Source organism: Pygocentrus nattereri, chromosome 1 (genome assembly GCF_015220715.1).
Source record: "Pygocentrus nattereri isolate fPygNat1 chromosome 1, fPygNat1.pri, whole genome shotgun sequence".
NCBI classification, from domain to species: Eukaryota; Metazoa; Chordata; class Actinopteri; order Characiformes; family Serrasalmidae; genus Pygocentrus; species Pygocentrus nattereri.
Window position 1 is genome coordinate 21369811 of NC_051211.1, and position 14263 is coordinate 21384073.

General features: G+C 34.9%; 18 non-coding genes across 18 annotated transcripts; all 18 read right to left on the reverse strand.

Annotated features, from left to right (window-relative positions):
- Positions 1-162: 162 nt before the first annotated feature.
- On the reverse strand, positions 163-234 carry trnac-gca. Its single transcript has one exon. It is a non-coding gene; the product is annotated as a tRNA-Cys (tRNA).
- A 494-nt stretch (positions 235-728) lies between these two features.
- trnac-gca lies at positions 729-800 on the reverse strand. Its single transcript has one exon. It is a non-coding gene; the product is annotated as a tRNA-Cys (tRNA).
- A 509-nt stretch (positions 801-1309) lies between these two features.
- On the reverse strand, positions 1310-1381 carry trnac-gca. Its single transcript has one exon. It is a non-coding gene; the product is annotated as a tRNA-Cys (tRNA).
- Positions 1382-1864: 483 nt separating this feature from the next.
- trnac-gca lies at positions 1865-1936 on the reverse strand. Its single transcript has one exon. It is a non-coding gene; the product is annotated as a tRNA-Cys (tRNA).
- A 493-nt stretch (positions 1937-2429) lies between these two features.
- On the reverse strand, positions 2430-2501 carry trnac-gca. Its single transcript has one exon. It is a non-coding gene; the product is annotated as a tRNA-Cys (tRNA).
- Positions 2502-2995: 494 nt separating this feature from the next.
- trnac-gca lies at positions 2996-3067 on the reverse strand. The gene has a single exon. It is a non-coding gene; the product is annotated as a tRNA-Cys (tRNA).
- Positions 3068-3576: 509 nt separating this feature from the next.
- On the reverse strand, positions 3577-3648 carry trnac-gca. The gene has a single exon. It is a non-coding gene; the product is annotated as a tRNA-Cys (tRNA).
- A 482-nt stretch (positions 3649-4130) lies between these two features.
- Positions 4131-4202, reverse strand: trnac-gca. Its single transcript has one exon. It is a non-coding gene; the product is annotated as a tRNA-Cys (tRNA).
- A 494-nt stretch (positions 4203-4696) lies between these two features.
- trnac-gca lies at positions 4697-4768 on the reverse strand. Its single transcript has one exon. It is a non-coding gene; the product is annotated as a tRNA-Cys (tRNA).
- A 1074-nt stretch (positions 4769-5842) lies between these two features.
- trnac-gca lies at positions 5843-5914 on the reverse strand. Its single transcript has one exon. It is a non-coding gene; the product is annotated as a tRNA-Cys (tRNA).
- A 1051-nt stretch (positions 5915-6965) lies between these two features.
- On the reverse strand, positions 6966-7037 carry trnac-gca. Its single transcript has one exon. It is a non-coding gene; the product is annotated as a tRNA-Cys (tRNA).
- Positions 7038-7546: 509 nt separating this feature from the next.
- On the reverse strand, positions 7547-7618 carry trnac-gca. Its single transcript has one exon. It is a non-coding gene; the product is annotated as a tRNA-Cys (tRNA).
- A 1616-nt stretch (positions 7619-9234) lies between these two features.
- trnac-gca lies at positions 9235-9306 on the reverse strand. The gene has a single exon. It is a non-coding gene; the product is annotated as a tRNA-Cys (tRNA).
- A 494-nt stretch (positions 9307-9800) lies between these two features.
- On the reverse strand, positions 9801-9872 carry trnac-gca. Its single transcript has one exon. It is a non-coding gene; the product is annotated as a tRNA-Cys (tRNA).
- A 1076-nt stretch (positions 9873-10948) lies between these two features.
- trnac-gca lies at positions 10949-11020 on the reverse strand. Its single transcript has one exon. It is a non-coding gene; the product is annotated as a tRNA-Cys (tRNA).
- A 494-nt stretch (positions 11021-11514) lies between these two features.
- Positions 11515-11586, reverse strand: trnac-gca. Its single transcript has one exon. It is a non-coding gene; the product is annotated as a tRNA-Cys (tRNA).
- Positions 11587-12069: 483 nt separating this feature from the next.
- Positions 12070-12141, reverse strand: trnac-gca. Its single transcript has one exon. It is a non-coding gene; the product is annotated as a tRNA-Cys (tRNA).
- Positions 12142-13757: 1616 nt separating this feature from the next.
- trnac-gca lies at positions 13758-13829 on the reverse strand. Its single transcript has one exon. It is a non-coding gene; the product is annotated as a tRNA-Cys (tRNA).
- Positions 13830-14263: the final 434 nt, after the last annotated feature.

Genomic DNA, 14263 nt, shown 5'->3' on the forward strand with positions numbered 1-14263 from the left:
AACTTGATTTGAAAGAAAAAACTTGCTGTGAATGTACATTTGAAAGATGAGAAAGGATATTAATTTCTCTGGTGATTTTGCGATATATGCAACATCATGCCTGAATTACATTTTCAAAAGCTTTGATTTTAGAGGAAATATCAAATCTAAGGTTTTCAGGAAAGGGGGCACCCAGATTTGAACTGGGGACCTCTTGATCTGCAGTCAAATGCTCTACCACTGAGCTATACCCCCTGGTGCAAACACGATAAAAAAAACTTGGAATAGTCAGGGACTCAAAATGAAACTTTTCATCTCCTTAAAAAATTCTGCATCTCTAGAAACGTCAAAACGTTATAAATTTAAAAGCCTTATACAATGAACCAATTTCATGATTGTTTTTGAAAACCTCTTACATTTTTCGAAAGGAAAGCTTTAAGAAACTTTATATGTGTATGCTGGGCTTTCAGAGATTTAAAGGAAACACTTCAGAACTTTGACATGTCTGCCAATGAAGATTTCAGACCTATATGTCCACCTTGTGAGAAACTCACTGTACATTAAATCTTTAGAACATCACAAAAGGAAACTTGATTTGAAAGAAAAAACTTGCTGTGAATGTACATTTGAAAGATGAGAAAGGATATTAATTTCTCTGGTGATTTTGTGATATATGCAACATCATGCCTGAATTACATTTTCAAAAGCTTTGATTTTAGAGGAAATATCAAATCTAAGGTTTTCAGGAAAGGGGGCACCCAGATTTGAACTGGGGACCTCTTGATCTGCAGTCAAATGCTCTACCACTGAGCTATACCCCCTGCTGCTTATAACCATGAAAGCAAATTGAAAAAAAAAAAACTTGGAATAGAAGCGGATTCCAAATGAAACTTTTTATCTCCATAAAAAACTCTGCATCTCTAGAAACGTCAAAATGTTACACATTTGAAAGCCTTAAACAATAAACAAATTTCATGATTCTTTTTGAAAACCTCTCACATTTTTCGAAAGGAACACTTTAAGAAACTTAAAATGTGTATGCTGGGCTTTCAGAGATTTAAAGGAAACACTTGAGAATCTTGATATGTCTGGTAATGGAGATTTCAGACCTATGTGTCAATCTTGGCAGAAAATCACAATACATCAATTCATTAGATCCCCCAAGCAGAAAACCTGAGCTACAAGATCAATTCTTGCTCTGAATGTACTTTTGACAAAGCCTAGTTTTTCAGTTCTCTGGTAATTCAGAGTAATTTGCAACACCTCTCCAGAAATACATTCAGGAAGCCTACTCTTCTAGAGCAAATGGCAAATCTAAGGTTTTCAGGCAAGGGGGCACCCAGATTTGAACTGGGGACCTCTTGATCTGCAGTCAAATGCTCTACCACTGAGCTATACCCCCTGGTGCAAATCAAATTAAAAAAACTTGGAATAGTCAGGGACTCAAAATGAAACTTTTCATCTCCATAAAAAATTCTGCATCTCTAGAAACGTCAAAACGTTATACATTTTTGAAAGCCTTATACAATGAACCAATTTCATGATTCTTCTTGAAAACCTCTTACATTTTTCGAAAGGAAAGCGTTAAGAAACTTTATATGTGTATGCTGGGCTTTCAGAGATTTAAAGGAAACACTTGAGAATTTTGACATGTCTGCCAATGAAGATTTCAGACCTATATGTCCACCTTGTGAGAAACTCACTGTACATTAAATCTTTAGAACATCACAAAAGGAAAGTTGATTTAAAAGAAAAACTTGCTGTGAATATACATTTGAAAGATAAGAAAGGATGTTAATTTTGCGATATATGCAACATCATGCCTGAATTACATTTTCAAAAGCTTTGATTTCAGAGGAAATATCAAATCTAAGGTTTTCAGGCAAGGGGGCACCCAGATTTGAACTGGGGACCTCTTGATCTGCAGTCAAATGCTCTACCACTGAGCTATACCCCCTGGTGCAAACACGATAAAAAAAACTTGGAATAGTCAGGGACTCAAAATGAAACTTTTCATCTCCTTAAAAAATTCTGCATCTCTAGAAACGTCAAAACGTTATAAATTTAAAAGCCTTATACAATGAACCAATTTCATGATTGTTTTGAAAACCTCTTACATTTTTTGAAAGGAAAGCTTTAAGAAACTTTATATGTGTATGCTGGGCTTTCAGAGATTTAAAGGAAACACTTCAGAATTTTGACATGTCTGCCAATGAAGATTTCAGACCTATATGTCCACCTTGTGAGAAACTCACTGTACATTAAATCTTTAGAACATCACAAAAGGAAACTTGATTTGAAAGAAAAAACTTGCTGTGAATGTACATTTGAAAGATAAGAAAGGATATTAATTTCTCTGGTGATTTTGCGATATATGCAACATCATGCCTGAATTACATTTTCAAAAGCTTTGATTTTAGAGGAAATATCAAATCTAAGGTTTTCAGGCAAGGGGGCACCCAGATTTGAACTGGGGACCTCTTGATCTGCAGTCAAATGCTCTACCACTGAGCTATACCCCCTGGCGCAAACACGATAAAAAAAACTTGGAATAGTCAGGGACTCAAAATGAAACTTTTCATCTCCTTAAAAAATTCTGCATCTCTAGAAACGTCAAAACGTTATAAATTTAAAAGCCTTATACAATGAACCAATTTCATGATTGTTTTTGAAAACCTCTTACATTTTTCGAAAGGAAAGCTTTAAGAAACTTTATATGTGTATGCTGGGCTTTCAGAGATTTAAAGGAAACACTTCAGAACTTTGACATGTCTGCCAATGAAGATTTCAGACCTATATGTCCACCTTGTGAGAAACTCACTGTACATTAAATCTTTAGAACATCACAAAAGGAAACTTGATTTGAAAGAAAAAACTTGCTGTGAATGTACATTTGAAAGATAAGAAAGGATATTAATTTCTCTGGTGATTTTGCGATATATGCAACATCATGCCTGAATTACATTTTCAAAAGCTTTGATTTTAGAGGAAATATCAAATCTAAGGTTTTCAGGCAAGGGGGCACCCAGATTTGAACTGGGGACCTCTTGATCTGCAGTCAAATGCTCTACCACTGAGCTATACCCCCTGCTGCTTATAACCATGAAAGCAAATTGAAAAAAAAAAAACTTGGAATAGAAGCGGATTCCAAATGAAACTTTTTATCTCCATAAAAAACTCTGCATCTCTAGAAACGTCAAAATGTTACACATTTGAAAGCCTTAAACAATAAACAAATTTCATGATTCTTTTTGAAAACCTCTCACATTTTTCGAAAGGAACGCTTTAAGAAACTTAAAATGTGTATGCTGGGCTTTCAGAGATTTAAAGGAAACACTTGAGAATCTTGATATGTCTGGTAATGGAGATTTCAGACCTATGTGTCAATCTTGGCAGAAAATCACAATACATCAATTCATTAGATCCCCCAAGCAGAAAACCTGAGCTACAAGATCAATACTTGCTCTGAATCTACTTTTGACAAAGCCTAGTTTTTCAGTTCTCAGGTAATTCAGAGTAATTTGCAACACCTCTCCAGAAATACATTCAGGAAGCCTACTCTTCTAGAGCAAATGGCAAATCTAAGGTTTTCAGGCAAGGGGGCACCCAGATTTGAACTGGGGACCTCTTGATCTGCAGTCAAATGCTCTACCACTGAGCTATACCCCCTGGTGCAAATCAACTTAAAAAAACTTGGAATAGTCAGGGACTCAAAATGAAACTTTTCATCTCCATAAAAAATTCTGCATCTCTAGAAACGTCAAAACGTTATACATTTTGAAAGCCTTATACAATGAACCAATTTCATGATTCTTCTTGAAAACCTCTTACATTTTTCGAAAGGAAAGCGTTAAGAAACTTTATATGTGTATGCTGGGCTTTCAGAGATTTAAAGGAAACACTTCAGAATTTTGACATGTCTGCCAATGAAGATTTCAGACCTATATGTCCACCTTGTGAGAAACTCACTGTACATTAAATCTTTAGAACATCACAAAAGGAAAGTTGATTTAAAAGAAAAACTTGCTGTGAATATACATTTGAAAGATAAGAAAGGATGTTAATTTTGCGATATATGCAACATCATGCCTGAATTACATTTTCAAAAGCTTTGATTTTAGAGGAAATATCAAATCTAAGGTTTTCAGGCAAGGGGGCACCCAGATTTGAACTGGGGACCTCTTGATCTGCAGTCAAATGCTCTACCACTGAGCTATACCCCCTGGTGCAAACACGATAAAAAAAACTTGGAATAGTCAGGGACTCAAAATGAAACTTTTCATCTCCTTAAAAAATTCTGCATCTCTAGAAACGTCAAAACGTTATAAATTTAAAAGCCTTATACAATGAACCAATTTCATGATTGTTTTTGAAAACCTCTTACATTTTTCGAAAGGAAAGCTTTAAGAAACTTTATATGTGTATACTGGGCTTTCAGAGATTTAAAGGAAACACTTCAGAATTTTGACATGTCTGCCAATGAAGATTTCAGACCTATATGTCCACCTTGTGAGAAACTCACTGTACATTAAATCTTTAGAACATCACAAAAGGAAACTTGATTTGAAAGAAAAAACTTGCTGTGAATGTACATTTGAAAGATGAGAAAGGATATTAATTTCTCTGGTGATTTTGCGATATATGCAACATCATGCCTGAATTACATTTTCAAAAGCTTTGATTTTAGAGGAAATATCAAATCTAAGGTTTTCAGGAAAGGGGGCACCCAGATTTGAACTGGGGACCTCTTGATCTGCAGTCAAATGCTCTACCACTGAGCTATACCCCCTGGTGCAAACACGATAAAAAAAACTTGGAATAGTCAGGGACTCAAAATGAAACTTTTCATCTCCTTAAAAAATTCTGCATCTCTAGAAACGTCAAAACATTATAAATTTAAAAGCCTTATACAATGAACCAATTTCATGATTGTTTTTGAAAACCTCTTACATTTTTCGAAAGGAAAGCTTTAAGAAACTTTATATGTGTATGCTGGGCTTTCAGAGATTTAAAGGAAACACTTCAGAACTTTGACATGTCTGCCAATGAAGATTTCAGACCTATATGTCCACCTTGTGAGAAACTCACTGTACATTAAATCTTTAGAACATCACAAAAGGAAACTTGATTTGAAAGAAAAAACTTGCTGTGAATGTACATTTGAAAGATGAGAAAGGATATTAATTTCTCTGGTGATTTTGCGATATATGCAACATCATGCCTGAATTACATTTTCAAAAGCTTTGATTTTAGAGGAAATATCAAATCTAAGGTTTTCAGGAAAGGGGGCACCCAGATTTGAACTGGGGACCTCTTGATCTGCAGTCAAATGCTCTACCACTGAGCTCTACCCCCTGCTGCTTATAACCATGAAAGCAAATTGAAAAAAAAAAACTTGGAATAGAAGCGGATTCCAAATGAAACTTTTTATCTCCATAAAAAACTCTGCATCTCTAGAAACGTCAAAATGTTACACATTTGAAAGCCTTAAACAATAAACAAATTTCATGATTCTTTTTGAAAACCTCTCACATTTTTCGAAAGGAACACTTTAAGAAACTTAAAATGTGTATGCTGGGCTTTCAGAGATTTAAAGGAAACACTTGAGAATCTTGATATGTCCGGTAATGGAGATTTCAGACCTATGTGTCAATCTTGGCAGAAAATCACAATACATCAATTCATTAGATCCCCCAAGCAGAAAACCTGAGCTACAAGATCAATACTTGCTCTGAATCTACTTTTGACAAAGCCTAGTTTTTCAGTTCTCAGGTAATTCAGAGTAATTTGCAACACCTCTCCAGAAATACATTCAGGAAGCCTACTCTTCTAGAGCAAATGGCAAATCTAAGGTTTTCAGGCAAGGGGGCACCCAGATTTGAACTGGGGACCTCTTGATCTGCAGTCAAATGCTCTACCACTGAGCTATACCCCCTGGTGCAAATCAACTTAAAAAAACTTGGAATAGTCAGGGACTCAAAATGAAACTTTTCATCTCCATAAAAAATTCTGCATCTCTAGAAACGTCAAAACGTTATACATTTTTGAAAGCCTTATACAATGAACCAATTTCATGATTCTTCTTGAAAACCTCTTACATTTTTCGAAAGGAAAGCGTTAAGAAACTTTATATGTGTATGCTGGGCTTTCAGAGATTTAAAGGAAACACTTCAGAATTTTGACATGTCTGCCAATGAAGATTTCAGACCTATATGTCCACCTTGTGAGAAACTCACTGTACATTAAATCTTTAGAACATCACAAAAGGAAAGTTGATTTAAAAGAAAAACTTGCTGTGAATATACATTTGAAAGATAAGAAAGGATGTTAATTTTGCGATATATGCAACATCATGCCTGAATTACATTTTCAAAAGCTTTGATTTTAGAGGAAATATCAAATCTAAGGTTTTCAGGCAAGGGGGCACCCAGATTTGAACTGGGGACCTCTTGATCTGCAGTCAAATGCTCTACCACTGAGCTATACCCCATGGTGCAAACACGATAAAAAAAACTTGGAATAGTCAGGGACTCAAAATGAAACTTTTCATCTCCTTAAAAAATTCTGCATCTCTAGAAACAGTCAAAACGTTATAAATTTAAAAGCCTTATACAATGAACCAATTTCATGATTCTTCTTGAAAACCTCTTACATTTTTAGAAAAGGAAAGCTTTAAGAAACTTTATATGTGTATGCTGGGCTTTCAGAGATTTAAAGGAAACACTGCAGAATTTTGACATGTCTGCCAATGAAGATTTCAGACCTATATGTCCACCTTGTGAGAAACTCACTGTACATTAAATCTTTAGAACATCACAAAAGGAAACTTGATTTGAAAGAAAAAACTTGCTGTGAATGTACATTTGAAAGATAAGAAAGGATATTAATTTCTCTGGTGATTTTGCGATATATGCAACATCATGCCTGAATTACATTTTCAAAAGCTTTGATTTTAGAGGAAATATCAAATCTGAGGTTTTCAGGAAAGGGGGCACCCAGATTTGAACTGGGGACCTCTTGATCTGCAGTCAAATGCTCTACCACTGAGCTATACCCCCTGCTGCTTATAACCATGAAAGCAAATTGAAAAAAAAAAAACTTGGAATAGAAGCGGATTCCAAATGAAACTTTTTATCTCCATAAAAAACTCTGCATCTCTAGAAACGTCAAAATGTTACACATTTGAAAGCCTTATACAATAAACAAATTTCATGATTCTTTTTGAAAACCTCTCACATTTTTCGAAAGGAAAGCTTTAAGAAACTTAAAATGTGTATGCTGGGCTTTCAGAGATTTAAAGGAAACACTTGAGAATCTTGATATGTCTGGTAATGGAGATTTCAGACCTATGTGTCAATCTTGGCAGAAAATCACAATACATCAATTCATTAGATCCCCCAAGCAGAAAACCTGAGCTACAAGATCAATACTTGCTCTGAATCTACTTTTGACAAAGCCTAGTTTTTCAGTTCTCTGGTAATTCAGAGTAATTTGCAACACCTCTCCAGAAATACATTCAGGAAGCCTACTCTTCTAGAGCAAATGGCAAATCTAAGGTTTTCAGGCAAGGGGGCACCCAGATTTGAACTGGGGACCTCTTGATCTGCAGTCAAATGCTCTACCACTGAGCTATACCCCCTGGTGCAAATCAAATTAAAAAAACTTGGAATAGTCAGGGACTCAAAATGAAACTTTTCATCTCCTTAAAAAATTCTGCATCTCTAGAAACGTCAAAACGTTATAAATTTAAAAGCCTTATACAATGAACCAATTTCATGATTGTTTTTGAAAACCTCTTACATTTTTCGAAAGGAAAGCTTTAAGAAACTTTATATGTGTATGCTGGGCTTTCAGAGATTTAAAGGAAACACTTCAGAATTTTGACATGTCTGCCAATGAAGATTTCAGACCTATATGTCCACCTTGTGAGAAACTCACTGTACATTAAATCTTTAGAACATCACAAAAGGAAAGTTGATTTAAAAGAAAAACTTGCTGTGAATATACATTTGAAAGATAAGAAAGGATATATGCAACATCATGCCTGAATTACATTTTCAAAAGCTTTGATTTTAGAGGAAATATCAAATCTAAGGTTTTCAGGCAAAGGGGCACCCAGATTTGAACTGGGGACCTCTTGATCTGCAGTCAAATGCTCTACCACTGAGCTATACCCCCTAGTGCAAACACGATAAAAAAAACTTGGAATAGTCAGGGACTCAAAATGAAACTTTTCATCTCCTTAAAAAATTCTGCATCTCTAGAAACGTCAAAACGTTATACATTTTTGAAAGCCTTATACAATGAACCAATTTCATGATTCTTCTTGAAAACCTCTTACATTTTTCAAAAAGAAAGCTTTAAGAAACTTTATATGTGTATGCTGGGCTTTCAGAGATTTAAAGGAAACACTTCAGAATTTTGACATGTCTGCCAATGAAGATTTCAGACCTATATGTCCACCTTGTGAGAAACTCACTGTACATTAAATCTTTAGAACATCACAAAAGGAAACTTGATTTGAAAGAAAAAACTTGCTGTGAATGTACATTTGAAAGATGAGAAAGGATATTAATTTCTCTGGTGATTTTGCGATATATGCAACATCATACCTGAATTACATTTTCAAAAGCTTTGATTTTAGAGGAAATATCAAATCTAAGGTTTTCAGGAAAGGGGGCACCCCGATTTGAACTGGGGACCTCTTGATCTGCAGTCAAATGCTCTACCACTGAGCTATACCCCCTGCTGCTTATAACCATGAAAGCAAATTGAAAAAAAAAAAACTTGGAATAGAAGCGGATTCCAAATGAAACTTTTTATCTCCATAAAAAACTCTGCATCTCTAGAAACGTCAAAATGTTACACATTTGAAAGCCTTAAACAATAAACAAATTTCATGATTCTTTTTGAAAACCTCTCACATTTTTCGAAAGGAAAGCTTTAAGAAACTTAAAATGTGTATGCTGGGCTTTCAGAGATTTAAAGGAAACACTTGAGAATCTTGATATGTCTGGTAATGGAGATTTCAGACCTATGTGTCAATCTTGGCAGAAAATCACAATACATCAATTCATTAGATCCCCCAAGCAGAAAACCTGAGCTACAAGATCAATTCTTGCTCTGAATGTACTTTTGACAAAGCCTAGTTTTTCAGTTCTCTGGTAATTCAGAGTAATTTGCAACACCTCTCCAGAAATACATTCAGGAAGCCTACTCTTCTAGAGCAAATGGCAAATCTAAGGTTTTCAGGCAAGGGGGCACCCAGATTTGAACTGGGGACCTCTTGATCTGCAGTCAAATGCTCTACCACTGAGCTATACCCCCTGGTGCAAATCAAATTAAAAAAACTTGGAATAGTCAGGGACTCAAAATGAAACTTTTCATCTCCTTAAAAAATTCTGCATCTCTAGAAACGTCAAAACGTTATAAATTTAAAAGCCTTATACAATGAACCAATTTCATGATTGTTTTTGAAAACCTCTTACATTTTTTGAAAGGAAAGCTTTAAGAAACTTTATATGTGTATGCTGGGCTTTCAGAGATTTAAAGGAAACACTTCAGAATTTTGACATGTCTGCCAATGAAGATTTCAGACCTATATGTCCACCTTGTGAGAAACTCACTGTACATTAAATCTTTAGAACATCACAAAAGGAAACTTGATTTGAAAGAAAAAACTTGCTGTGAATGTACATTTGAAAGATGAGAAAGGATATTAATTTCTATGTTAATTTTGCGATATATGCAACATCATGCCTGAATTACATTTTCAAAAGCTTTGATTTTAGAGGAAATATCAAATCTAAGGTTTTCAGGCAAGGGGGCACCCAGATTTGAACTGGGGACCTCTTGATCTGCAGTCAAATGCTCTACCACTGAGCTATACCCCCTGGTGCAAACACGATAAAAAAAACTTGGAATAGTCAGGGACTCAAAATGAAACTTTTCATCTCCTTAAAAAATTCTGCATCTCTAGAAACGTCAAAACGTTATACATTTTGAAAGCCTTATACAATGAACCAATTTCATGATTCTTCTTGAAAACCTCTTACATTTTTCGAAAAGAAAGCTTTAAGAAACTTTATATGTGTATGCTGGGCTTTCAGAGATTTAAAGGAAACACTTCAGAATTTTGACATGTCTGCCAATGAAGATTTCAGACCTATATGTCCACCTTGTGAGAAACTCACTGTACATTAAATCTTTAGAACATCACAAAAGGAAACTTGATTTGAAAGAAAAAACTTGCTGTGAATGTACATTTGAAAGATGAGAAAGGATATTAATTTCTCTGGTGATTTTGCGATATATGCAACATCATACCTGAATTACATTTTCAAAAGCTTTGATTTTAGAGGAAATATCAAATCTAAGGTTTTCAGGAAAGGGGGCACTCTGATTTGAACTGGGGACCTCTTGATCTGCAGTCAAATGCTCTACCACTGAGCTATACCCCCTGCTGCTTATAACCATGAAAGCAAATTGAAAAAAAAAAAACTTGGAATAGAAGAGGATTCCAAATTAAACTTTTTATCTCCATAAAAAACTCTGCATCTCTAGAAACGTCAAAATGTTACACATTTGAAAGCCTTAAACAATAAACAAATTTCATGATTCTTTTTGAAAACCTCTCACATTTTTCGAAAGGAAAGCTTTAAGAAACTTAAAATGTGTATGCTGGGCTTTCAGAGATTTAAAGGAAACACTTGAGAATCTTGATATGTCTGGTAATGGAGATTTCAGACCTATGTGTCAATCTTGGCAGAAAATCACAATACATCAATTCATTAGATCCCCCAAGCAGAAAACCTGAGCTACAAGATCAATTCTTGCTCTGAATCTACTTTTGACAAAGCCTAGTTTTTCAGTTCTCTGGTAATTCAGAGTAATTTGCAACACCTCTCCAGAAATACATTCAGGAAGCCTACTCTTCTAGAGCAAATGGCAAATCTAAGGTTTTCAGGCAAGGGGGCACCCAGATTTGAACTGGGGACCTCTTGATCTGCAGTCAAATGCTCTACCACTGAGCTATACCCCCTGGTGCAAATCAAATTAAAAAAACTTGGAATAGTCAGGGACTCAAAATGAAACTTTTCATCTCCATAAAAAATTCTGCATCTCTAGAAACGTCAAAACGTTATAAATTTAAAAGCCTTATACAATGAACCAATTTCATGATTGTTTTTGAAAACCTCTTACATTTTTCGAAAGGAAAGCTTTAAGAAACTTTATATGTGTATGCTGGGCTTTCAGAGATTTAAAGGAAACACTTCAGAATTTTGACATGTCTGCCAATGAAGATTTCAGACCTATATGTCCACCTTGTGAGAAACTCACTGTACATTAAATCTTTAGAACATCACAAAAGGAAACTTGATTTGAAAGAAAAAACTTGCTGTGAATGTACATTTGAAAGATGAGAAAGGACATTAATTTCTCTGGTGATTTTGCGATATATGCAACATCATGCCTGAATTACATTTTCAAAAGCTTTGATTTTAGAGGAAATATCAAATCTAAGGTATTCAGGAAAGGGGGCACCCAGATTTGAACTGGGGACCTCTTGATCTGCAGTCAAATGCTCTACCACTGAGCTATACCCCCTGGTGCAAATCAACTTAAAAAAACTTGGAATAGTCAGGGACTCAAAATGAAACTTTTCATCTCCATAAAAAATTCTGCATCTCTAGAAACGTCAAAACGTTATACATTTTTGAAAGCCTTATACAATGAACCAATTTCATGATTCTTCTTGAAAACCTCTTACATTTTTCGAAAGGAAAGCGTTAAGAAACTTTATATGTGTATGCTGGGCTTTCAGAGATTTAAAGGAAACACTTGAGAATTTTGACATGTCTGCCAATGAAGATTTCAGACCTATATGTCCACCTTGTGAGAAACTCACTGTACATTAAATCTTTAGAACATCACAAAAGGAAAGTTGATTTAAAAGAAAAACTTGCTGTGAATATACATTTGAAAGATAAGAAAGGATGTTAATTTTGCGAAATATGCAACATCATGCCTGAATTACATTTTCGAAAGCTTTGATTTTAGAGGAAATATCAAATCTAAGGTTTTCAGGAAAGGGGGCACCCAGATTTGAACTGGGGACCTCTTGATCTGCAGTCAAATGCTCTACCACTGAGCTATACCCCCTGGTGCAAACATGATAAAAAAAACTTGGAATAGTCAGGGACTCAAAATGAAACTTTTCATCTCCTTAAAAAATTCTGCATCTCTAGAAACATCAAAACGTTATAAATTTAAAAGCCTTATACAATGAACCAATTTCATGATTGTTTTTGAAAACCTCTTACATTTTTTGAAAGGAAAGCTTTAAGAAACTTTATATGTGTATGCTGGGCTTTCAGAGATTTAAAGGAAACACTTCAGAATTTTGACATGTCTGCCAATGAAGATTTCAGACCTATATGTCCACCTTGTGAGAAACTCACTGTACATTAAATCTTTAGAACATCACAAAAGGAAAGTTGATTTAAAAGAAAAACTTGCTGTGAATATACATTTGAAAGATAAGAAAGGATATATGCAACATCATGCCTGAATTACATTTTCAAAAGCTTTGATTTTAGAGGAAATATCAAATCTAATGTTTTCAGGCAAGGGGGCACCCAGATTTGAACTGGGGACCTCTTGATCTGCAGTCCAATGCTCTACCACTGAGCTATACCCCCTAGTGCAAACACGATAAAAAAAACTTGGAATAGTCAGGGACTCAAAGTGAAACTTTTCATCTCCTTAAAAAATTCTGCATCTCTAGAAACGTCAAAACGTTATACATTTTTGAAAGCCTTATACAATGAACCAATTTCATGATTCTTCTTGAAAACCTCTTACATTTTTCGAAAAGAAAGCTTTAAGAAACTTTATATGTGTATGCTGGGCTTTCAGAGATTTAAAGGAAACACTTCAGAATTTTGACATGTCTGCCAATGAAGATTTCAGACCTATATGTCCACCTTGTGAGAAACTCACTGTACATTAAATCTTTAGAACATCACAAAAGGAAACTTGATTTGAAAGAAAAAACTTGCTGTGAATGTACATTTGAAAGATGAGAAAGGATATTAATTTCTCTGGTGATTTTGCGATATATGCAACATCATACCTGAATTACATTTTCAAAAGCTTTGATTTTAGAGGAAATATCAAATCTAAGGTTTTCAGGAAAGGGGGCACCCCGATTTGAACTGGGGACCTCTTGATCTGCAGTCAAATGCTCTACCACTGAGCTATACCCCCTGCTGCTTATAACCATGAAAGCAAATTGAAAAAAAAAAAACTTGGAATAGAAGCGGATTCCAAATGAAACTTTTTATCTCCATAAAAAACTCTGCATCTCTAGAAACGTCAAAATGTTACACATTTGAAAGCCTTAAACAATAAACAAATTTCATGATTCTTTTTGAAAACCTCTCACATTTTTCGAAAGGAAAGCTTTAAGAAACTTAAAATGTGTATGCTGGGCTTTCAGAGATTTAAAGGAAACACTTGAGAATCTTGATATGTCTGGTAATGGAGATTTCAGACCTATGTGTCAATCTTGGCAGAAAATCACAATACATCAATTCATTAGATCCCCCAAGCAGAAAACCTGAGCTACAAGATCAATTCTTGCTCTGAATCTACTTTTGACAAAGCCTAGTTTTTCAGTTCTCTGGTAATTCAGAGTAATTTGCAACACCTCTCCAGAAATACATTCAGGAAGCCTACTCTTCTAGAGCAAATGGCAAATCTAAGGTTTTCAGGCAAGGGGGCACCCAGATTTGAACTGGGGACCTCTTGATCTGCAGTCAAATGCTCTACCACTGAGCTATACCCCCTGGTGCAAATCAAATTAAAAAAACTTGGAATAGTCAGGGACTCAAAATGAAACTTTTCATCTCCTTAAAAAATTCTGCATCTCTAGAAACGTCAAAACGTTATAAATTTAAAAGCCTTATACAATGAACCAATTTCATGATTGTTTTTGAAAACCTCTTACATTTTTTGAAAGGAAAGCTTTAAGAAACTTTATATGTGTATGCTGGGCTTTCAGAGATTTAAAGGAAACACTTCAGAATTTTGACATGTCTGCCAATGAAGATTTCAGACCTATATGTCCACCTTGTGAGAAACTCACTGTACATTAAATCTTTAGAACATCACAAAAGGAAACTTGATTTGAAAGAAAAAACTTGCTGTGAATGTACATTTGAAAGATGAGAAAGGATATTAATTTCTATGTTAATTTTGCGATATATGCAACATCATGCCT